This window comes from Chlorocebus sabaeus, chromosome X (genome assembly GCF_047675955.1).
Source record: "Chlorocebus sabaeus isolate Y175 chromosome X, mChlSab1.0.hap1, whole genome shotgun sequence".
Classification (NCBI taxonomy): Eukaryota; Metazoa; Chordata; class Mammalia; order Primates; family Cercopithecidae; genus Chlorocebus; species Chlorocebus sabaeus.
In genome coordinates, this window is record NC_132933.1 from 139,462,369 (window position 1) to 139,485,845 (window position 23,477).

Consider the following 23,477-nt stretch of genomic DNA (forward strand, 5'->3'; position numbering starts at 1 on the left):
CATTTTCTTTATCCAATCATCTGTTAATGGACACAGGCTGGTTCTGTACCTTTTGTATTGTGAATGACACTTGCTTTTTCTGACATGGAAATCTGGTTATGCACCTTAGAATATGCACGTTTTCCCTGGCACCTGAAGCAGCACTGAGGAGGAAGTAGAGAGAGCCAGAGGAGGCTCGGTAACTCTTTCCTCTTCATCAGGTCACTATTTCATACATGGTAGAACCATCAAAGATGCCACTGGTGATCCGAAAGAGTTAATGTTTATAAACACCTGATTTATCCCCTGGGAGAAGCTTAGTTAGATCCAGGCCCCACGGGGTAGCATCTGCTTTACAGGAGGCCTCACAAGGTTATTTGGTTTCTTGAATGTCTAATTCTCTGCTATGGTAACGTATGTAGTAAAAATGGTGTGTGTATTTGTATATGTATGATAGAGATGCAACACACAAAGACAGAACTAAGGAAATCTAGGAAGACAAATAATGAGTCTTTGCTTTGTTTGAGAACAATTGTGCACTTACACACTGTCCTTCAGAGTTTTGGCTGATGAAGACTAACATAACTGCATATTATTGCCTCCTAGGCATTGTGTGTCTTTGAACTACTCCTCCCCCTGCCCTATTTTAACCACAAAGCATCCCTAACAACCTGGGGAAAGACCAAGGGCAGCTTTGGGCCCTCCAGTTTTGTGTTTGTGGGGATAGATGTTGGGTTTTTGGGGGTTTTGATTTTTGAAGGTTCACGGATTGCTGCAAGGCACCTCCCTCCAGCACAGCACAAAGAAAGAAGGGAGGACACCCAAGTTGAGAGCACACACAGTGTCCCACAGAGGACAGCTCGCCTTCACAAATTCCTTCTGAACAAGTCGTGGTGCACTTTCCCTGTGGTGGGAGACAAACGGAGCCTCAGCTTTCAACACCATAATCAGGGGCTGCTGCTGCCTCTCTTCTGTACCTCTATTTACAAACTTGGGAAGAAGCTGGACTGTCTTTTCCAGATTCCAACCATCTCTTCTGAATATCTACTCTAGAGTCCTGAGGCGAGTTGTCTGTACCATGCTCTCTGCCTCCTTTGTTCCTGCTGCCATAGTTCACAATATTGTCATTTTTTTTACATTTCTTCCTCATATTCTCCATTCATGAACTTTTTAAGGATTGGAAACAGTGTTATTAGCAAATAGCTTTAATAGCAAATGCTCATTTAGTATTTCCTAAGTGACAGCACTGTTTGGTTATGCACCTTAGAATATACACGTTTTCCCTGGCACGGGGATCAATTATATATATTCATGTATATGGTTGCCAAGGCCTCTGTTGGAAACCTTCAGGGCTGCATGCGCTCAGACAGCAGGATTTAGGGGATTTTTGAAAGATAATATGGTGCCTATGCCTATTACCAAACACCACTGGCAGGATCAGGTGCAACACCATAGAGTCAAACACATTAATATTTCTCTAGTTTCATGCATGAATTTTCACACTAAGTAAGAAAAATAAAAATAGTAAATAGCCTCCCATCAGTTCACATTAGGTGTTGTCACCAAAGGAGTGATGAGAAAGCTTTTGGCTTATATAACCTTTTGATTCCAGAAGGGCAGATAGAAGCAGTGAACCCACAACGGTAATTCCGAATCATGGCTGCATTAGAGTGCCCCCTAAGTCCTGAGAAACTTCAATGGAAACAATGGCCAGTAAATACAGAAAGTCTTGAGAATAAAAAAAACCACATGATGTGACTTATGCCTTTACCTTTTCTCAGTTTAGAGTGTTAAGATGCGTTTTTGTTGTTGTTGTATTGCAGGGTGCAAATTCAAGTGTCTCCATGGCAAGAAAGTGGCATAAATGAGTGAAGTTCTACCTATTATTGCTTTGATGGAGCGTCTGCCCATTGTGACAGCTTCTGATTACTCAAAAGAATCCAGAAATCTGTATTTTTATTGAAAGACTTCTAATTTTTCAATGTTAGCTCTTTTTAAAATAATTACATTGTAATAAAACACAACATTTAGCCATACTTTAATGGTCTACAGTTTGAGACCTAAGGGACTGAGATCTGTTAGACTTGGGGACTGATGTCCTACAGTTTGGGACTTCTGGTTCTTGGTTTTGTTTTCAGCACCATCTGATGTTCAGGCTGTCTCATATGTGAACGTGAGGAAAATTAACCAAAGTTTAGAGTTAGAGCCATCTGGTAAACATTTTACTGAGTTAATTGATGTGTGGGGAGGGAAGGGATGAGTTAAAAGAAAACTACCTCCCCCCCATGCCAAACCACTCATTTAGAATAGTTTGTCTTAGAGCAGCTCTTTTCAAGTGACTGCTATTGGCAAACGTCAGTTAGCAAGCACAATCTGAAATTCATATGTGATTATCTAATCTAGCTCTCTTGTTGGAGAATAATAAAGTAATTGGAAAAAAATGGCTTGATTTGATATGAGACAATCACAGATGATTGAAGTGATTTTATCTGAGGTATATATAGATGTTTTTCACATCCAGTATCCCCTTTCCTCTCTAGTTTCAATAATTTCCCCTTCATCAGTGAATTTAGTGCTTGATTGTTTTTCCATAAAAGAAAATGAAGTATATTATTCCACCTTTCCTTGAATGAAGGCATTATTTGGTTTCTTGAATTTCTAGCAGTCTGCTATAGTAACTTATGTAGTAAAAATCGTGTGTGGTGTGTGTATTTGTGTATGTATGATGCACACACACAAAGAGAAAAAGGGATAGAGAGAGACACAGAAAGAACTGAAAGACAGAAGCATACAATTGTGTTGGAGCAGTGAAGGTGATTTCCGTTTCTTCTGTAGGATGGCTGGCTGCTGCTGGCTTAGGTTTAAGTGGCTTAGGCCTTGCCTTGTCAGGTTACAGAAGTAGCATCATCATTTTTTTGCAATATACAAACTGAAGATACCATGGATCTTTTCATTTAAAAAAAAAAATCTGTTGGCCGGGCACAGTGGCTCACACCTGTAATCCCAGCACTTTGGGCGGCCAAGGTGGGCAGATCACGAGGTCGGGAATTCTAGACCAGCCTGGCCAACACGGTGAAACCCCATCTCTACTAAAACAAAATACGAAAATTAGCTGGGCATGGTGGTGGGCACCTGTAATCCCAGCTACTCAGGAGGCTGAGGCAGGAGAATCACTTGAAATCAGAAGGCGGAGGTTGCAGTGAGCCAAGATTGCACCACTGCACTCCAGCCTGGGCAACAAGAGTGAAACTCCATCTCAAAAAAAAAAAAAAAAAACTATCTGTAGGATTCAGTTCTTGAACTCAGAGAACTTGTGTTTCTGCTCCTGTTTTGTAACATGCATCTGCTATGTTTTGAATGTGTCTCTCAAAGTTCGTGTATTGGAAACTTAATCCTCAATGCAAGTGTTGTGAGGTGGGGCCTAATAAGATGTGATTAGGTCATGAGGTCTCTGCCCTTACGAATGAATTAATGTCATTATCATGGGAATGGTTTAGTTATCTTGAGAGTTGGTTTGTTATTAAAGTGAGTTTGGCCCCCTCTTGCTCTGTTGCTCTTGTTCTCCCGTGCTCTTCCGCCTTCTCCCATGGGATGATGCAGCACGAAGTCCCTTGCCAAATGCTGATGCCATGCTCTTGGACTTCCCAGCTTCCTGAACCAAACCATGAGCCAAATAAATTTCTATTCATTATAAATTACCCTGTCTATGGTATTCTGTTATAGCAACACAAAACAGACTAAGAAAATGTCTTTTAATCCTCAAGTTTTCTCATTCTTGGAGGTATCTAGTGGTGTGCCATTAAATGTTTAGGAACTGGCACTCAAGAAATAAACAACACAAACAACAAAGTAAATAAACGAACTATGTAGACTTTGCCAATTCTCATGGTATAAATGCTCACACCATGGATGATTTCAAACTACTAACATAATGTGACTGCTGAGCTCTGCGGAGACGCACAATTGGCTCTCATGAGTGGATAGGATCTGGCTCCATCACACTGGGTGTAGCCAAAAGAACACTAAACAGAATTAAGAAGACCTGGGACAGTGTCTCATCTGTAAAATGTGCATAAAATAACAGCTCAGATTACCTCATGGGGATATGTAGTCATTTTCAAGTGGAAATACTAAAGAAAAACTGTAAAGAACTTTGAAAATATTTATACAAATATAAATATCATCATTACCATCCTTGGAGAGCCCCAAATTGCTCAATACCCAAAAGTTTTTTTAAAAAAAAATGACTTGGACTGCATTAGGTACTGCTTTTAAAAATGTGTTTTGTATCTTCTGGTCATAAAAGATTCAAACTATGTGAAAAGAGCCAACAGCCCATTTGACTTTAAGTTAAGAACAATGAACTCATCAGAGTTATTTTTACATGTATTGTAGCTTGGCCTAGAGCCACTGGTCACAAGAAAGCATGAGTGTGTTCTGGGCAGCATTTCTGCCTTAAGCAGCTTCAAGGCAACACCTCCAAGACAAGGCGGTTCCCTTTGCAAATCTTTTCATGGTTTACAGAATTTTAACTAATTAATGTTTACCTTGGTTTTGTAAACAATATTACACAAAGAGAAACCCTCTTAATAGGGATATCCTCTCTAGAAGTGTCTTTTTTAGAAGAGTGCTGTCCGATGAAATATACTGTGAGCCATGCATGTAATTTTTCTTTTAAGACAGTCTGACTCTGTTGCCCAGGCTGGAGTGCAGTGGCACAATCTCGGCTCACTGCAGCCTCTGCCTCCTGGGTTCAAGTGCTTATCCTGTCTCAGCCTCCCAAGTAGCTGGGATTACAGGTGTGCGCCATCACGCCTGGCTAATTTTTGTATTTTTGGTAGAGACAGGGTTTCACTGCATTGGCCAGGCTGGTCTCAAACTCCTCACCTCAGGCAATCCACCCACCTTGGCCTCCCAAAGTACTAGGATTACAGGTGTGAGTCACAGCACCTGGCCATGCATGTAACTTTATTTGTTTAATAGTCACATTTAAAAAAGTAAAAGAAATGGGTAAAATTAATTTTAATAATATCTTTCATTTAACCCAATATATCTAGAATATTTCATTTAGCCCAATTTATCTGGAATATTATTTCAACATGTAATCAGCAGCAGGCATCCCTTACCTGGCCACCCCCACCCTTTCCCTCAAACTGCCTTTGAAAAATCTCTACTAAAAATACAAAAAATTAGTCGGATGTGGTGGCGGGCACCTGTAGTCCCAGCTACTCGGGAGGCTGAGGCAGGAGAATGGCATGAACCCAGGAGGCAGAGCTTGCAGTGAACCGAGATCACACCACTGCACTCCAGCCTGGGCGACAGAGCAAGACTCTGACTCAAAAAAAGAAAGAAGAAAGAAAGAAGAAAGAAAGAAAGAAAGAGAGAGAGAGAGAGAGAGAGAGAGGAAAGAAAGAAAGAAAGAAAGAAAGAAAGAAAGAAAGAAAGAAAGAAAGAAAGAAAGAAAGAAAGAAAGAAGAAAGAAAGAAAGAAAGAAAGAAAGAAAGAAAGAAAGAAAGAAGAAAGAAAGAAAGAAAGAAAGAAAGAAAGAAAGAAAGAAAGAAAGAAAGAAAGAAAGAAAGAAAGAAAGAAAGGAAGAAAAGAAAGAAAGATCCCTAACCTACAAGCTTTGGAAAAGAGTGATTTGAGTACTAACTCTGTATCCCACGTGGCGTGCCCAGCTTTGTGTCTATTAAACTCTCTGCTACACGCCATGGTCTTTCCTATTGCAGTGGGTAAGAAGAACCCCTTGGGTAGTTACAATAATCTCTTGATTCCAAGAAAACCCATTGTTTAAGGAAACTGTCTTATTCTGACTACAGGAGCTTTTGTTATGGGAATTGACAATGCAGGGAAAACTCTCTCTAACTTTTCCTTTTCCATTATCCATTAATTGGGTTGTCAGGGCAATCTAGATTGAGTGTACCTATAGTTTGTAGGATGACCAGCCATACTGATTTGCCCAGGACTGAGGGTTGTCCCTGTACATGGACTTTGGTGCTAAAACTGGGAGAGTCCCAAGCAAACTGGGATGAACTCATCACCGTAAATTTAGAGAAAATGTTTTAAGCACTGCTGGGAGAGCCTATGTGGTGTGTCCTTACAGCAAATATTTGGGTAACAATCTCAAGATTGCTTAAACTCTCCATGCCTCAGTTGCCTTCCTGGCCTCAGTTCCATATTGGTAAATAAAGATCATAAATATAACCTATCTCATCGGGTTACTGTGAAGATTTGACGTATATTTAAGGTGTCTAGAGAAATGTAAGTTGCTTTAAACAGACTTGGCAGATAGTCAGTGCTCAGTTCACGTTTATTATTAGATTTTTAATTTGTTTCTTGAGGTCAGGATGCACATCTAATATCTTGGCATCACCCCTTCCCCAAAATGCTTAATACGCTGCCGTAAGTAGAATAAACACTCATCAAATATCCATTGATGGCTGAGCCCAGCAATCCCAGTTGTCCTGGCTCTGGTCTGGATGTGGAAGCCAGTCTCTGAGGCCTCCCAAATATGGTCAATGTGGTGCCTCCCAGTTCAGAATAGGCACTGACTGCTTCAGGTCCTGGTTTCTGGCCTGTCTGTCATCCTGCTGTGAAATATGACATCATTAGATGGTGTCATCTCTGGCCAGAACCCGAGTACTATCTCGAATTGTTTTCCCATGATTATCTTTGCAAAGCCATTGGGTTCTGGCTTTTCCAAACAGCACAGCCAAAAAGAAGGCTTCAACATGGGATTTAAGCTATATGGCATCAAGACTGGTTACCTTCCCACTGCCAGCATCCTTCTGCTCTTTTGTTTCCAGCAGAACCTGCCTCCCATGCTGGAGACAGATAATGCCAGAGACTCACTTTCCCAGCTTCCCCTGTGTCTAGAGCAGGTGACCCATTCCTGGCCAATGGGACCAAAGAGAATACCTGCCAAGGGATTCTGGGACAAAGTTCCTCCCTCCTTTTCTGATATTTGCTACTTGGAGCTGAGGGGGCCATTGCAAGACCATGACAGAGAATCAAGAGAACTACAAAGAAGATGGAATTGGATGGAACATAAAGAACGAATATGTGAGTCACTGCTGCTTTGAAGTCATTTAACTGCTGAATTAACTAAGTCTGGAACCTCCTGCCTCCAGACCTCTTATTATGTGAGATTTATCAGTAGACCCCTGTTATTTAAGTCATTTTTAGTTGGATATTTAGTTTCTGCCCTGGAAAATATTCTAACTGACACAAATGAGTTCTTTGATGGCCCTAGGAATAATTGGTCCTTAATTAGGCATAATCCCATGTTCTTTCTTCAAGACCCCTGCTGCCAAAAGCCAAAGGTAATCTGTCACTTCTAGAACTTCTCTGGCCGGCCCCTGCAGACAGTATAGTTTGATGGTTATGCGCACAAATCCAGGAGTCAGATCTTGGCAAGTGTGAGCTTTGGCAAGTTACTTAAACTCTCAGTATCTTTATTTTCTTCATCTGTGACCTGGGACTGATGATAATAATGCATCTAACTTGTAGAGTTTTGTGTTAAATGAATAAACACACAAAAAGTACTTGCCTGGCTCATAATATGCACCATAGGTGAGAGCTGTTTCGCTTATTTACTATTCATTTTATGTAACCTTGTGCTGTTATAGATTTACACACACATACACACACACACTTCTTCCATTACTCTTTCATGTCTCAATGGTTGTACTTATCATCCATAAAGAGAAATTCCATTTTCTAAAACAGCACATTTCTAGGAGCCAGGGAATATGCTTTTTCACTCACTAGCTGTGCCATGAGCACTTCACTTATTTTCTCAGTATTTAGGTTTCTTTATTTGAAACAGAAAGCTGGCCAGGTACAGTGGCTCATGCCTGTAATCCCACCACTTTGGGAGGCCGAGGTGGGTGGATCGCTGGAGTCCAAGGTGGAAGGATTGCTTGAGGTCAGGAGTTCAAGATCAGCCTGGACAATATAGTGATACCTCATGTCTACTAAAAATCAAAAAAAATGAGCCAGGCATGGTGGCATGCACCTGTAGTCCCAGCCACTCGGGAGGCTGAGGCTGGAGAATCACTAGATTTAGGGAGGCCAAGTGAGCTGTGCAGTGAGCTATGATTGTACCACTGCACTCCAGCCTGGGTGACACAGTGAGACCCTATTTAAAAAAAAAAAAAAAAAAAAAAAAAAGGAAGAAGAAAGAAAAAGGAAGGTATTGTCTTTATTTCAGTTTCCCCCAGAAAAGACCCTGAAAAAGTGATAGTCATTTACTTGGGAGGTGATTCAAGGAAACTCCAATAATGGAGTGAGAAGATGAGCCTGGAAAGGAAGGAAAGGCAGGGAAGCCATTAAAAGGTACATTATCAAGCTACTTCCTGCTATGGACAAAGGGACAACAGGGCTTCATCCCACGAAGAGCTCTCAGCATAGACCACCCCATGCCTCAGAGGTACGCCCCCAAAGGAAGAGCCTGCTGGCTATTTAAGCACCATCTCCCTTCAGGCATTGGTTGAGAGCTGCTGGGGATGGTGGTGCATTCAATCTCAGGCTCTCCTCCCTCTGTGGGTGGGCTGAGCAGGCCCAGCCTCAAGAGGAAATTGGCAGTCAGCTGAAAGTGGGTCAGCACATACCACAATGGGAAGGTCTGAGGGGGAGCCTCTCTAGGCTAAAGTGGTGATTGATTCAACTCAGTAAATATGTTTTTGCGGGGGAGAGAGGGAAGTGGCAGAAGCTATTCTGTCCAAAGAACTTTGCTAGCTAAGCAACAGGATATGAAGATGAGTAAGAAATGGTTCCAGACTTTAAGGGTGTCACAATTCAGTGGCAGAGACAGGCATGTTAACAAATATTATGTTAACAATCTTTACCGTGTGAGGAGTCCAAGACTAGAAGTTTGTTTATTTTTACCTAACAGATTGGTAAATAGTGAGGCTATGGGAAAACAGACACTCTCATGTATGGTTGCTAAGAGGAACGATTTGCCAATGTTTTTCAAAAATACAAATGTGTTTGTTTACCCTTTGACCCAGCAATCCATCTTCTGGGAATTTATCCTATAGATCTGCCTGTACATGAACAAAATGATGAATGTACAAGGTGATTCACTGCAGCATCATTGTAATAACAAAAGGCTAGAAATAATCCAATCGACCATCAGGAGGGACTGGTTAAATGCAGTGGAGTAATTTGCAGCTGTATAAAAGAGTGAAGGAGTCTTCCCCAGAATATATTGTTAAGTTAAAAAAAATCAAAATGAAAAGGCAGAGTATATATGGTGAGATAGAGGATTCAGAACTGATCAAGGAAAGGACATGACCACAAAATGACAGTAGCACAAATGAACTTTGTTTGGGTGGTGCTTGGTTGGGATACCTGAGTGAAGTTCTTCACAGCAGGAGACCTTCTAGAAAGAGCAGCATGGAGCCACCACCCAGAAGAGGAGGAGAACAAGGGCATTCCGAGGGGAGAGGGAAATTGGAGAAGCGGCTCCTGCAGGTAGATGATGTTACCCAGTAACAAGGTGGGGAGTCTTTGGGTGAGAGAGCTTGAATGGGCAGCAGTGGCTTGGTGTCTTTCGTATCCCCAAGGTTCATCTTATCTATGGCTTGCAGATGTTGGGTACAGCTTCATGGGATGTGCAGGGCAGGCAGGCTTTAAATAGCTAAAAATATGGTTATTTGGGCTACATTTAAGGCAACCAGATGTATATGAATTTGAGTTTAGTGCCACAGGGCTTTGAGCTAATTGTCCTAGCCTGCTGTGAAGAAGTAAACAACATGGGGACCAATATCCAGGGTCCCCCACTTTTAGCCCATTTATATAACAGCATGTAACATGTTAGCTCTATGTAAGAATGAGGGAGAAATCAGAACATATATGTGTTTGTACATAGTTCCATAAAGAAACATTGGAAGCATATGCAAGAAACTAATAAAAGGAATGAGGCAAAAGGATGGAGGACAGACCAGCTTATGGATGCCAGTAAGATTTCTAAATATATTTTTATACCATTTTGACTTTTGAACCACGTGAAGGTCTCACTTTAAAAAACAAGTAAAATTAAAGCAAACAAAGAAGAGGGTTGTCCAAAGTTCACAAGCATCATGGAGGCAGGTGGTTAACACTGTTGGAGGGATGGGAGATTATGGTTTTAATGCAATCACATCATTCAGGTATTTATTTGCTGTCCACCTTGTCCTAAAACTTTAGTTCTGGCACGTAGTAGGCACGTGGCAAGTATCTTTTTGAATTAACAAGTAAGCAATGCAGAATTTGAGAAGCTAGTTTTCTGCATCTTTCTTTCTTTCTTTTTTTTTTTTTTTTTTTTGGAGAGACAAGGTTGCAATCTTGTCTAGGCTGGAGTGCAGTGGTGTGATTATAGCTCACTGCAACCTCAAACTCCTGGGCTCAAGTGATCCTCCCACTTCAGCCTTCCAAGTAGCTGAGACTGCAGGCATGCCACCATGCCCAGCCAATTTTTAAAAATTTTATAGAGAAAGGATCTCACTATGTTGCCCAGGCTGATTTTGAACTCCTAGCCTCAAGCAATCCTCCTGCCTTGGCCTCCCAAAGTGCTGGGACTATAGGCGTGAACCACCACACCTGGCCAAGAAGCTAGTTTTCAAGTTCAAATGCAATTTCTAGGGGCATTTTATAAAGTGTAAGTTGCTATTCAAAGAAAATAATTGTTTTCATGTTTCTTACATTCCCTACAGAGCTTAACAAAAGTATCCTGCACTTCTTAGACCCTAAGATATTTATTGAACAAATGATTTAATTAAGAAATAATTTCCAGATTTCTGCTGTGATGGTACTTTTCCACTTAAGAGGCTTAGTTTTAAGTAAAATTCAGTTTCAAAAAGCCCTTTTTTTCGATTATTAGTTTATTCAACAAATATGTGTTCAACGCTTACTATGACCATGACTGACTGAATAGCCACCAAATACATGATTAAATCTCAGACTCTTTTTTTTTTTTTTTGAGACGGAGTCTTGTTCTGTCGCCCAGGCTGGTGTGCAGTGGCGCGATCTCAGCTCACTGCAAGCTCCGCCTCCTGGGTTTACGCCATTCTCCTGCCTCAGCCTCCCAAGTAGCTGGGACTACAGGCTCCCGCCACCTCGCCCGGCTAGTTTTTTGTATTTTTTAGTAGAGACGGGGTTTCACCAGGTTAGCCAAGATGGTCTCGATCTCCTGACCTTGTGATCCGCCCGTCTCGGCCTCCCAAAGTGCTGGGATTACAGGCTTGAGCCACCGCGCCCAGTCAAATCTCAGTCTCTTATCACACATCAGATTTTCATATCATTTATGGCATATGTAGGTATGTCAGGCAGTAAAGAAAACCTGTAGAATTTATTCTTTTTTTTTTTTTTTTGAGATGGGGTCTGCTATGTTGCCCAGGCTAGAGTGCAGTGGCGCAATCTGGGATCACTGCAAGCTCTGCCTCCCGGGTTCACGCCATTCTCCTGCCTCAGCCTCCCGAGTAGCTGGGACTACAGGCGCCCGCCACTACTCCTGGCTAATTTTTTGTATTTTTAGTAGAGACGGGGTTTCACCATGTTAGCCAGGATGGTCTTGATCTCCTGACCTCATGATCTGCCTGCCTCAGCCTGCCAAAGTGCTGGGATTACAGGCGTGAGCCACCATGCCCGGCCAGAATTTATTCTATCCTTATGAACAGTGCTTGCTTAAATGTAATCCTGAAGTTTTTTTGTTTTGTTTTTGTTTTTTTTCTTTACTGAGTACAAAAGAATATTCGTTTCTGGAAGAAGATATTTGCAATACATATATCCAAAAAGGATTTATAACCAGAATATATACAAAATTTCTCCAAATCAATAAAAGAGGACAAAAAACAATTTAAAAATGGGCAAAAGATTTAAACAGGCACTTTATAAAATAGGATATCCAAATGGCCAATGAGCATGTAAATATGGTGTTCAACATAACTGTTAATAGAAAAATGTAAAGTAAAACTACAGCAAGATATCACTACATACATGAGAATGGGTAAAATTTTAAAATCTGACAATGTCAAGTGTTGGTGAGGATGTGAAGCAACTGGAATTCATATACTGCTGGTGGGAATTTAACATGGTACAGCTCCATGGAAAAATGTTTGGAAGTTTCTAATAAAATTACCACTTGACCCAGCTATTTTCAATGAAGACGTGTCTGCAAAAAGATTCATATATGAAGGGCAACAAAGGCCTGGTCCAAATGTCCCTCCCTCCTCTGGGCTCTTTGTGGGCATTTGTTTCATACCACTTTCACCAATACACTTGATTGGGTGTCTATTTCTTAGCTGGATTATGAATTTTCATAGAGCATAAATGTGATGTGTGTTAGCTACTGCAGCTACCAGGCATTCTTTTTAAAAAATCCCCAGAGTGTGGCCAGGCGCAGTGGCTCAAGCCTGCAATCCCAGCACTTTGGGAGGCCGAGACAGGTGGATCACAAGGTCAAGAGATCGAGACCATTCTGGCTAATATGGTGAAACCCTGTCTCTACTAAAAAAAAAAAAAAAAAAAAAAAAAAAAATACAAAAAACTAACCGGGTGAGGTGATGGGCGCCTGTAGTTCCAGCTACTCAGGAGGCTGAGGCAGGAGAATGGTGTAAACCCGGGAGGCGGAGCTTGCAGTAAGCTGAGATCCAGCCACGGCACTCCAGCCTGGGCGACAGAGCGAGACTCCGTCTCAAGAAAAAAATAATCCCCAGAGTTTAACTTATGGCCTGCTGCCTAGTAGGCACTCAATAAACGTTGAATTAATGAATCACCTCCATTTCAAACTAGTCATTTAAAAAAAGAGCCAGTGCCATGTTTTTACCCTCTGCTAGCATTGCATGTAGTGCCCCTTTAGGCTAGTCTGTGCAGGATGGGAGCATTTTCATTGAACTATATGGGTTTAAATAACCATATGCATGATGCAGAAATTAGAACTTGAAAGTGATAAACAGTGTCTGATTCAATACACAGTAGCCTAAATGTAAGCCAGTCATGGTGAGTTATGCCCTGTCATATACATACGTAAATATACATATACATATGTATGTAAAACGAAGCAGAATCAGTAGTTCTTATGGGCAGCTAACTGTGCTTAGCAGCTGCCAAAACTTCACTAGAAACCCCTGAGCGGTCAGACTCGTGGTGCCTGGAAAGCAATCCGAAGTAAATTAACTAGTGATCATACAATATTCTTATTCTCCCGGATCATCTGTTTGCTGGCGTGAAGAGTGGGTGGGAGGAATTGTAAAAGAGAGAAAAATAAAGCATCAGAAAAAGCTGTAGAATACAGCAAGAATATCTTTCCCGGAAGGTCTCTGGGCCCCATATCCTAATTATTTTGTTCCATCCTCCCCACTGAATACAGAATTTCTGAAATAATGCGGGAGTTCAGTTGGTGCAGTTTAGTCCAGCTTGAATTGAGAATAACTCTTTGTTCTTAAAAGACTCTACAGTGTACCAAGAACAAGGAAACACTTTGGAAATAACAATTCTGTGATGCCTCCCAGGAATAGATGATAATCCTAAAAGCATATTTCCATTTCTAACTCCAAGGGCACTTTAATAATGGAAGTCATGTAAGTAGCTAACCTTGGAACATTTAAAATCTGAGTACAATGTCTATGGCATATTCATATTTTAACAATCATTTTTAAATACTCAAGATTCTACCAAAGTCTATTTTTCTTTCTCCACGATTGGATTGTCACATCACGCTTCATTTATTTCACATATGTGTGAGATAAAATTAAACTCAGAATGATTTTCTGCTATTTATTGTTTTGACATACTATTTTTACATTTAATACTGAATGTGAAAAAAAAACCTCTAATGCCATTTTCTTTAAGAAACATCACACGATCTTGCTGAAATGTTCATTAATATTGGGTTAATGGAGCTTTGGATTAGTATCCTAAAAATTTCGCTGTTTTAAATTTTCAAAATGCAAACAACGACCTTTCCCCTTTGAGTATTTTCAAGAGATAGCTATGAATTAATTAGTCATTTTTATAAACACGAATGTTCTTCTCTAATTTGTAAGCCAAAGAAAAGTTACTTTTTTTTTTTTAACAAGTTCCAATCAACCATATGACTTCATACAGTTTTAAATTCGGGGCCCTAAATCTGATTCTCAAATTCTTGTTCCAGGGTATGTGACAGAGCTCCCTCCTGGTGGTTTTTAAAGATGCTGGAAAGAGTGGTGGAGACATGGAGGCCTTAGAAGAAGCCCTTGCAGTGTTGTCTTGCGCTTTCCTGGGGACTGTTGGAATCTGCTGCAGGGATGAGTGAGTAATTAGACTGTGTCTCCTCTGAGCTGTTTGACTGAGCTATACATTTTGCCTCGTTTCCAAATCCTCCTCTGTGTGGTGCGTGATGTGTACTTCCTGCTGCTTGGCCGGCCTGCCTGAAAACCACCACACCATCACAAACTACCAGTTTTAATAAAATTACAGAATTCAAGTGACAAGCACAACTGGCCTACACAGCTGTGGGAACAAATACAACTGATTTGAAGTAAGCATACAGCCCAACTGTGTGAGAGAGAAATGCTCAAGGTTGACAGAGAGAGTGGCCTATTGGCTATAGGTGTTCAGTGTTCTCTACCAGTGTGCAGAAGAGGGAATGGAGGCTGGTGAATCCCTGGTTTTGGTTTGGCAAAGTGTCATACCAGAGCTTCTGATGTACTTAAGGCAGGGCTGGTTTTGGAGAAAATTGTAAAGAAATGTGCTCACTTCATGTTTTGGGGAGTTTTATTGAGGTATAGTTCATAAATAGGGATTATATATATTTAAGATACACAACTTGATATTTTGATACATGTAGACATTGTGAAATGATCATTACAATCAACCAAATTCACTTATCTATCACCTCACATATTTTCTCTTCTTTCTTTCTTTTCTTTCTTTCTTTCTTTCTTTCTTTCTTTCTTTCTTTCTTCCTTCCTTTCTTTCTTTCTTTCTTTCTTTCTTCTCTTTCTTTCTTTCTTTCTTTTTTCTTTCTTTCTCTCTCTCTCTTTTCTTTCTTTCCCTTCCTTCCTTCCTTCCTTCCTTCCTTCCTTCCTTCCTTCCTTCCTTCCTTTCTTTCTTTCTTTCTCTTTCCTTCCCCTGGCCCCCTGCCCTCCTCCCTTCCCCTCCCCTCTTCTCTTCTCTTCTCTCCCTTCCTTCCTTCCTTCCTTCCTTCCTTCCTTCCTTCCTTCCTTCCTTCCTTCCTTCCTTCTCCTTCCTCTCTTTCTTTCTTTCTTTCTTTCTTTCTTTCTTTCTTTCTTTCTTTCTTTTTCTTTTCCTTCTTTCTTTCTTTCACTGAGTACACTTGATATCTATCCTCTTAGCAAATTTCCAGTATATAACACAGTATTATGACAACACAAGTAGTCACTCTACTGACTGTATACCTTTTAGACTCTGAGCACTTATTCAACTTGTATAACTGAATTTTTATCACCTTTGACCAATATCTCCCCACTTTTCCCCCACCTTAGCAACCACCATTCTACTCTCTATTTCTAAGAGTTTGACTATCTTAGATTCTACAAGAAACACGCTCAGTTGGTTTTGATGCCCTGATCTTGCAGCATTTCTCTGCCCACTGGCAGACACTCACAGTCCTTGAGTTCCCTAGCTTCTCAGGGCCTCCCACCAAGTCTTTGCACCCAGGACAAGACGCTGCCTCAATGCTTCTAGATCCCATTTCAGTGGATGGGATTTTAGGGCCTGAGAGTACAGAATTTTAAAAAATAAAGTAAGTGCAGAAGTATGAGTCTCTAGAATGCATTTCCTTGCAGTGTACTGGCTTTTGCTTGATCACCCTTCATTATTTGCTAGATACAGAGCTAAGTCCTCATACAAGGAAGAGTTGCAGAAAGAGAAAATGAAAGCATCCTTGCCCTTTGGTAGCTTACATTCTAAGAAAATTTGAAATGCATGTATAATTTCTAATTAACCTTTAGGAATAAAAACAAACGCGGAAACGAAGTGTGGCCGTTTTGAAATGCCCTTTTCTCTCAACAGTCCTTGTGATTTCTAGGATTATTGGGTTTTCTTCTTAGGCTATCCCATTAAACCATGCAAGGTAAGGTAATGGAGAACCAAAAATGTCCCAGTTTCTTCTTCAATAAGTGGGTCTTTGTAGGTTGAGTCCCAAGGACCTTGCCAACAGTAAATGATCATATACTTGTTGATGTGTATTATGATTGTGTGTGCTTATTTCTTTTAATCTTGCCTCCTCGGCTAGACTACTGTTTCTTTTTTTTTGTTTTGTTTTGAGACGGAGTCTCTGTCACCCAGGCTGGAGTGCAGTGGCACAATCTTGGCTCACTGCAACCTCTGCCTTCTGGGTTCAAGCAATTTTCATGCCTCAGCCTCCTGAGTAGCTGGGATTACAGATGCCAACCACCAGGCCCAGCTAATTTTTTGTATTTTTTAGTAGAGACAGGGTTTCACTATGTTGGTCAGGCTGGTCTTGAACTCCTGACGTCAGGTGATCCACCCACCTGGGCCTCCCAAAGTGCTGGGATTACAGGCGTGAGGCACCGCGCCAGGCCCTAGACTATTATTTTTCAATCATAGTACCTTTTCCATTTAGAGTCCACACAACTTCAGATCTTTGTCCCTAATAGGTGTATATTAAATGCTAATTTACATATGTTATGTATGTTATGGCAAACTGAGCAAGTATGGTCATTACAGGCAAATGCTTCACCTGTGGCTGTGATTTCCACATTGCTGTATACACAGCACATCTACTCCCGGGCTTGTTCCATTTTCAGACCTTGTGTGATGACCCTCAGCACAACAGAAAGTTCTCCAACTGGTAAACTTTCCCTATGTGACTCCTGACCCGTGCCAAGACTGGCCCAGAGACTATCGCCTGCCCTTTCTTTCTTTTAAGCCCTCCTAACAATGACCGTGCTGTCTCTCCTAGTATTCTGTGTGCTTCTAACATTCTGCTTTAGGAATACAGTACTGTCTTTCAAGAGGCTGATTAGAAGGAAACAGAAATTGGGCAGTTGAAGATGATTCCTAGTCATGTTCTAAAAATAACAGATTGTTGAGGCTGTGTTGGAAGTAGGCTTCTTGAAATGCACACACTGCCCTTGTCTGATCATTGTCTACTATGTTGAGTAAGGTGCTTTATGCACAAGAACATACAGGCCCAGAGAGATCCATTGCCACCATTTTTAGTTAAAGGTCATAATAGCGTAGCCCCAAGGGTTTCACTTTTGAGTCTGTCTCAGTGGAACTGATCTTGGAAATTGCTTCCTCTCACAGTCTTGTCATATCCCATTTTCAATTCGCCCTGCACACTGGCAGATAGCATCTCTTTGGAAGATGGATGGGGGCTGCAAATGGGTAGGGACTGCGGGCTGGGGGTGAGCCCCTTCTCTGAGCTCCTCTTGTCTTCACCAGGCTTTTAAAGTGCACAATCATTTTTTCTTTTATTATATAAAGGTGGCAGGTTTATGTACAGTTAAGGAAGATCCTTAGCAGGTGGCTAGATTTTTATTTCTGCTCGCTGCAGGTGGAATGGGGAGAACTAAAAGGATAACATAAATTAAAACCCAAGCAGGTGGTTTCATGCTCGGGGACCGAGTTGGAAACATTGCTACTTGGAGGTGATACAAAAATTAAAATAAGGAAACATGGACATGCTTCGATTACTGTGACAGATAATGTCAAGAACTTCTTTCCTGGCAGGGTAGATTCTGATGTGGACTAAAATTGATTTGTGTAGTTATTGCCTTATGGTCTGTGGAAAAGTAAACATCCAGACCAAAATAATCTCTCTACCTATGGATCCAGGAGTAGTGAAAGGAGACGCACCACCCCTGGCCTTTGGAATTGTGTGTCAGGTTGGAGCCACAGTCTTACTCTTGGGAGTGGGCAAACCCTATCATCAGGCCCTGTATGGAGGGAGTCATCTCCTCCACAACCCAGGACTCTTTACACAGGGAAGAATACCACCTTTTGGCAGAGGCAAGAGCACTTCATGTTAGTGACCCTTCATGTGATGGGGGATAAAGGGACAACACTCTTGTCTCCTGGCATCCAGTAATTTTCATCATGTTAGAATAAAAGGAAGATGCCATCGAGACAAACGAGGAATTATTCTTAGTTTTGGCAAGCCCTAAAACAGTGATATGGGGGCTGAAAAGTTCACATGGAGTAGAAAGTATTGCCATGAGATCCGGCCACTGCACTCCAGCCTGGGCGACAGAGCAAGACTCCGTCTCAAAAAAAAAAAAAAAAGAAAGTTATTGCCAAAGTAATTGATCGCACAGGCCCATGATCCCACAGTGCATAGATTGACTCTGTAATTCGGTCTCCATAGAAGTTGATTCAGCACCACTTTTGCACCGAGTGGGTGTGGCTGTCACAAAGAGAAAGCTAGTGGGAGCAGAGATAGTTGATTTATGTAACAACTTTCATGCCTCATAGAATGTTCCATTCTCTAGAAAAAATAATTACCTGCTTATGAGCAATTCTTTGGAGCAGAGCTCTGCTGCTTTTCTGCATAGTACAAACTGTATTTATTTCTAACTTTTGCCTCTGGGCCCTCAATTTGTAGTCCAAATATACTACAGAAACATGAGACTTTTAAGGCAGCCAGGCACAAAATGTCGAATTGAAGGAAAAAAAAAGCAAGTTTAAAAAAGAGAAATCATGAATTGTCTTCTTGAAAAAATGACATGCATAGCCCAATTATTCTTCAATTCCTCCATAGCAATTTGACCTGATACTCATTTTTAAAACACAGCTCTCATTCTGGGTATCCTCTCAGCTTTCTAGGATAGGTTCCTGAAACAAAAGCCAAACAAAAGCCAAACATTCTAATGAAACATGGCCACAAACACTGGTGCAAGAAGTCTCCAAATCACTCAAAAAAATGTATATAGCATGATTTGTAGGGAGTACTTTCTAGACGAATGAGCTTTGGGCTTGTTTTTGTCACTGGAAGGAAACGATTGTCTGACATCTTTGGAGATGGAACGTGGCTCTGAGCAATTAAATTATTTTTGACAGAACTGCTTAAGGCAACTTCATATGGTTAGGGGGAAGCCCTTTGAATTATTGAATTGCCTATTTTCCTGCACACAGAATTTCTCACATGAACCAGTTTACCATGGGGACAAATAAAGTACAAAACAGGAAAAAAAAAAAAAAAAAGCAGAGACAGTTTTTAAGAAGGAATATTTTCTAAGAACCTGGGTGCTGGGGTTTGGAGTTAATCAAGTTTACCAACTTCTCATCTCTGTTCCATGAGGGACTAAAAGCTGGCATTCATGAGATTACTGGAAATGATCCACACACAAAGGAATTTGATAAATGCTAGCTTGGTACCCACTATAATATGTGTTTTGGGTAAGAGAGGAGAAAACGGAGAGACAATGGCAAAATGTACAAAGTCAGCAGTTCTGACTAGGAAGAGGAAGCAATATTCATTCAGCTCATTTGCTGCTCAAAACAAAGAGATCTACTTCATACTAACAGAGTTGTATGGGGGCCTCCTTATCTCTGTGTCTCAGGAGTTGGGGTCTGGGGCCTTGGGTCTTTTTCTGCTCCAGCAGGAGATGCTCTGCTTTGGTTTGCAGCAATAGCAGACCGATGGGGAACCTGGTGCTGTTTGGGGCTCTGCCTGTTTGGTGGTAACTTCTCAGATGAACAAATGGGCTCCTCTCTGCCTGCAGAGAGCTGTTATCATATATATGACTCTCCAAGAGAGCAGCCAGGATAGGCCTTAGGCATCATTAAAAAAAAGAAGTTGGGGCTGAAGGTGGCTCATGCCTGCATTCCCAGCATTTTGGGAAGCCAAAGTGGGAAGATTGCTTGAGGCCAGGGGTTTGAGACCAGTCTGGGCAATGTAGCGAGACCCCATCTCTACAAAAAAAAGAACAAAAAATTTTTTAAAAAATTAGCCAGGCATGATGGCCTGCATCTGTGGTCCCAGCTACTCAGGAAGCTAGGTTGGGAGGATCACCTGAGCCCAGGAGGTTGAGGCTGCAGTGAGCTGTGATGGTGCCACTGCACTCCAGCCTGGCTGATGGAATGAAACCCTTTCTCCAAAAAAAAAAAGAAAGAAAAAAGAAAAGAAAAGAAAGAAAGAAAGGAAGAAAGAGAGAGAAAAAAATAAAATAAAAGAAAAGAAATGAAAGGAAAGAAAAGAAGTTAACTAAGTTGACTCTCACCCAGAGGCTTTCCCTTCCCTGTGGCCATTAGCTCTTTCTCCTAGCAGTCTATTAAGCTCATAGAGTATGTATTAGTCTGTTTTGCATTGCTATAAAGGAATAACTGAGACTGGGTAATGTATATAAAAAAAGAAGTTTAATTGGCTCACAGTTCCGCAGGGTGTACACAAAGCATGACACCAGCATCTGCTTCCGGTGAGGACCTCAGGGAGCTTACAATCATGGCGGAAGGTGAAGAAGGAACAAGCTATCACGTGGTGAGAGGGAGCAAGGGAGAGAGGGAGGTTGTAGTCTCTTTTTAACAACCAAAGCCTGCTGAACTCATTACTTGGGGGAGGGCACCAAGCCATTCATGAGAGATCCACCCCCATGAGCCTCACCTCCCACTAGACCCCACCTGCAACATTGAGGATCACATTTCAACGTGAGATTTGGAGAGAACCATATCCAAACAATATCAGAGTTTATTCTCATTCAATGGTTAAAGAAGGATTTCAAAACTTTGGCACTACTGACATTTTGGGCAGAATCATTCTTCGTTGTGAGGAACTTCTGTGTGCACTGTAGGATGTTTAGCAGCATACCTGGTCTCTGCTCACTAGATGCCAGTAACAACTAATAATTTATAAATCTGTGTCTGTCTCATGCAATATTTGGAACATAGATACACTAAATAATTAGTTGCTATTTATTTGAAATCTAAATTGAACTGAGTATCTGTATTTTATCCGGAAACGCTTCTTGGGAAATAAAAATTGCCTAGCTTGAGAACCACTGGGCTTAGGTATTTTCTCTTTGAGAGACCAAAGGAATCAATTTCTAACTGTAAAACTTCCACTTCCGCAAGATGGAGGGTGAAGATATAAAATGGCCAGTAAGTACACGAAAAGATGCTTAGTATCATTAATCATTAGGGAAATGCAAATAAAAACCATAGTGAGATAACACATCACACCCACTTGGATGGCTGTATTCAAATAGACAACAATAGCAAGTGTTGATGGGGAGGGGTAGCTGTTTGGAAAGCTGTCTCCAAACAAATTTTGCTCCTGGCCTCACAACACATACCTCTCTGGACTAATGACATGATGAAGGTTAACCTTCCCAAAATGGAAGAAAACATACCATGAGAACAAAACATGAACTAATACCTTCAGAAAAAATCTCTGCTACAAATCGAGCAGGTTCCCTTGCTTTCTCTGCTTCAAGTTTTCCTTGCTTCCACCCACCCTCCATATCGCTAAGACAGTGGTTTTTCTAAAACAGGAACCTGACTGTATGGCCCTACTCCTTGAAAATATAATGGCTGCCAATGACAATGGCAGCGTCCAAATGCCTTCCAATGGCAGTCAAGGTCTTCTGCAGTGTAACTCCAACTCGTGCTCCCAGTCTGTTTGTTAATAACAGTCTCTTTCGCATATAATTCGTGTAGCCTACAATTCACCCACTTGCAAGGTACAATTCCATGTACTTTTAGTGTGGTCAGAGTTGTGTAACTGTCATCCCAATCAGTTTAGGACACTTTCATCAACTCCAAAAGAAACCCCGTATCTACTAGCAGTCACTTCCCATTTCCCCCCAAAATCTTCCCCCCATCCCTTGGCAATCAATATGCTACCTTCTGTTTCTGGCTTCTTTTCATATATTTTTAATTAAGGTAAATGGAAATAGACTAACGCTTTTTGAGAGTTTTTCTGTACCTTTGTTCAGCTCAGCGGATCCCCTGGGAAGTCTGAGGGTAGGTTAGGAGGGACTGAAATAAACAAGATATTGTTTGTATTAAAGGTCAGACCTGTGTCGGCCACACGTCTGAAACATTTCACCCCCTTATCTACTTTTATCTCAAATATATGTACTTAGTGTATTTCCCACAGTTCTTATCAGTCCTGTACTAACTAGTTACCACTTGTAGGATTAATTATCTTGTCATAAAAGGCATTAGCTGAAGTAGAAATGTTCATAATCAAAACTCTTACTTTACAGCCAATGTGTAAAAATGCTAGCTTTAAGGCTAGCGTGAATTGATGTGATTTAAAAAGCTTTATTCCACTGTCTAATTGTGAAATAATATCGGCAAGGCTTGTTAAAAGCAACAAAAAAACAATTTGTAATCAAAAAAAGCATTTGTAATCAAGATCTCATTTCTGTGTGTTTTTCCCAACATAGTACAACAAATAATAGTAGAGGCCCTCTCTGGAGGCTTTCATAAACTTCTCAGCCTAGATTGTGGGAGACTGAGGCCTGTAGACCCGTCTCAAATCACAAAACCGTTCGACTGATTCTGGCTTAAATGGCTCTACAGCTGAACACAGAAGGAAACAAAGAGGAAAAAGGTTAGTAGTGACATCAAATGTGGAGTCACATGATTTTAAAGTTACTTATTCATTCAGTGTGAAATAATTACTTCATTAAAAGCAATCCTCCAAACATAATAGTATTAAATTACAGTGCTCAAGGCTCTACATGCTCCTGGGTAAATTGAAGACCCTCTAGATTGAATTCATTTTTCATCCTCTACTAGGTTTGTATTGGCTTTTTCTAGCCAGAGGACTAAGAGGAACAGAAGATAATGAAGGAGACTGGGAAGTTTCCATCTATATAAATTCTCATGACTTGCAAAGCTAGCTCTTTCAAAATTAAGACATGAAAGGTATTGAATAAGAGTTTACTCTTCTGTTTGGATATTCCCCAAACAGAAATTATATAAGGAGCAGCAGTATTTGCAGTGATCGCATCAGTGGTCAGCAATTTAAGTTTAATTTTTGTTAATAATGGTCATGTCTACCACTGACAGAAGAAAAGCATTAAGAGATCATCTTGTCCTGCCTTGAGGCAGGTAAATGTCTGAATCATCCAGAACAGATGGCCTTTCTTTCCTAAAGGTTCTAGGGGGTTAAGTGGGGGAGGGAAACTGCAGCTTAACTTGATGAACAAGAGAGTTTAAACAGCAATTCAACTCAATTTTTACCCATCCTTCACTTTTGTCTGATTTCTCTAAGTGACCTAAATTCCCTAAATGATCTTGTCCACCCAGCTGAGAGACAGAAAATAGGAACATGGAGTTATAGTGCACACTTTCTTGTGTTAAAAATGAAATTTCATTTTATTTAGGGTAGTTTTGCCTCAGGCTATCTATTGCCAGTGTTTGTAATTACGTTTCCTAGATGATATGATCATGGTAATGTCAGAGGTGTTTAAACCAGAGCAACTCCATCTTGAATAGGGGCCGGGTAAAATAAAGCTAATAAGTTAAGACATTTTAAATTACAGGATGAGACTGGAGGTCAGCACAACATACAGGTCATAAGGACCTTACTGGTAAAACAG

At 40.9% G+C, this 23,477-nt stretch overlaps 1 long non-coding RNA gene across 3 annotated transcripts in view; it reads left to right on the plus strand.

Moving 5' to 3' along the window:
• Nucleotides 1–6,928: 6,928 nt before the first annotated feature.
• Nucleotides 6,929–23,477, plus strand: part of LOC119619957 (uncharacterized) — a 53,185-nt gene continuing 36,636 nt past the window's right edge. For all 3 annotated transcript variants that reach the window (XR_005236363.2, XR_005236364.2, XR_012091867.1), the window contains exons 1-2: nucleotides 6,929–7,041; nucleotides 14,114–14,250. This is a non-coding gene — a long non-coding RNA (uncharacterized lncRNA). The remainder of the gene's footprint in view (nucleotides 7,042–14,113; nucleotides 14,251–23,477) is intronic.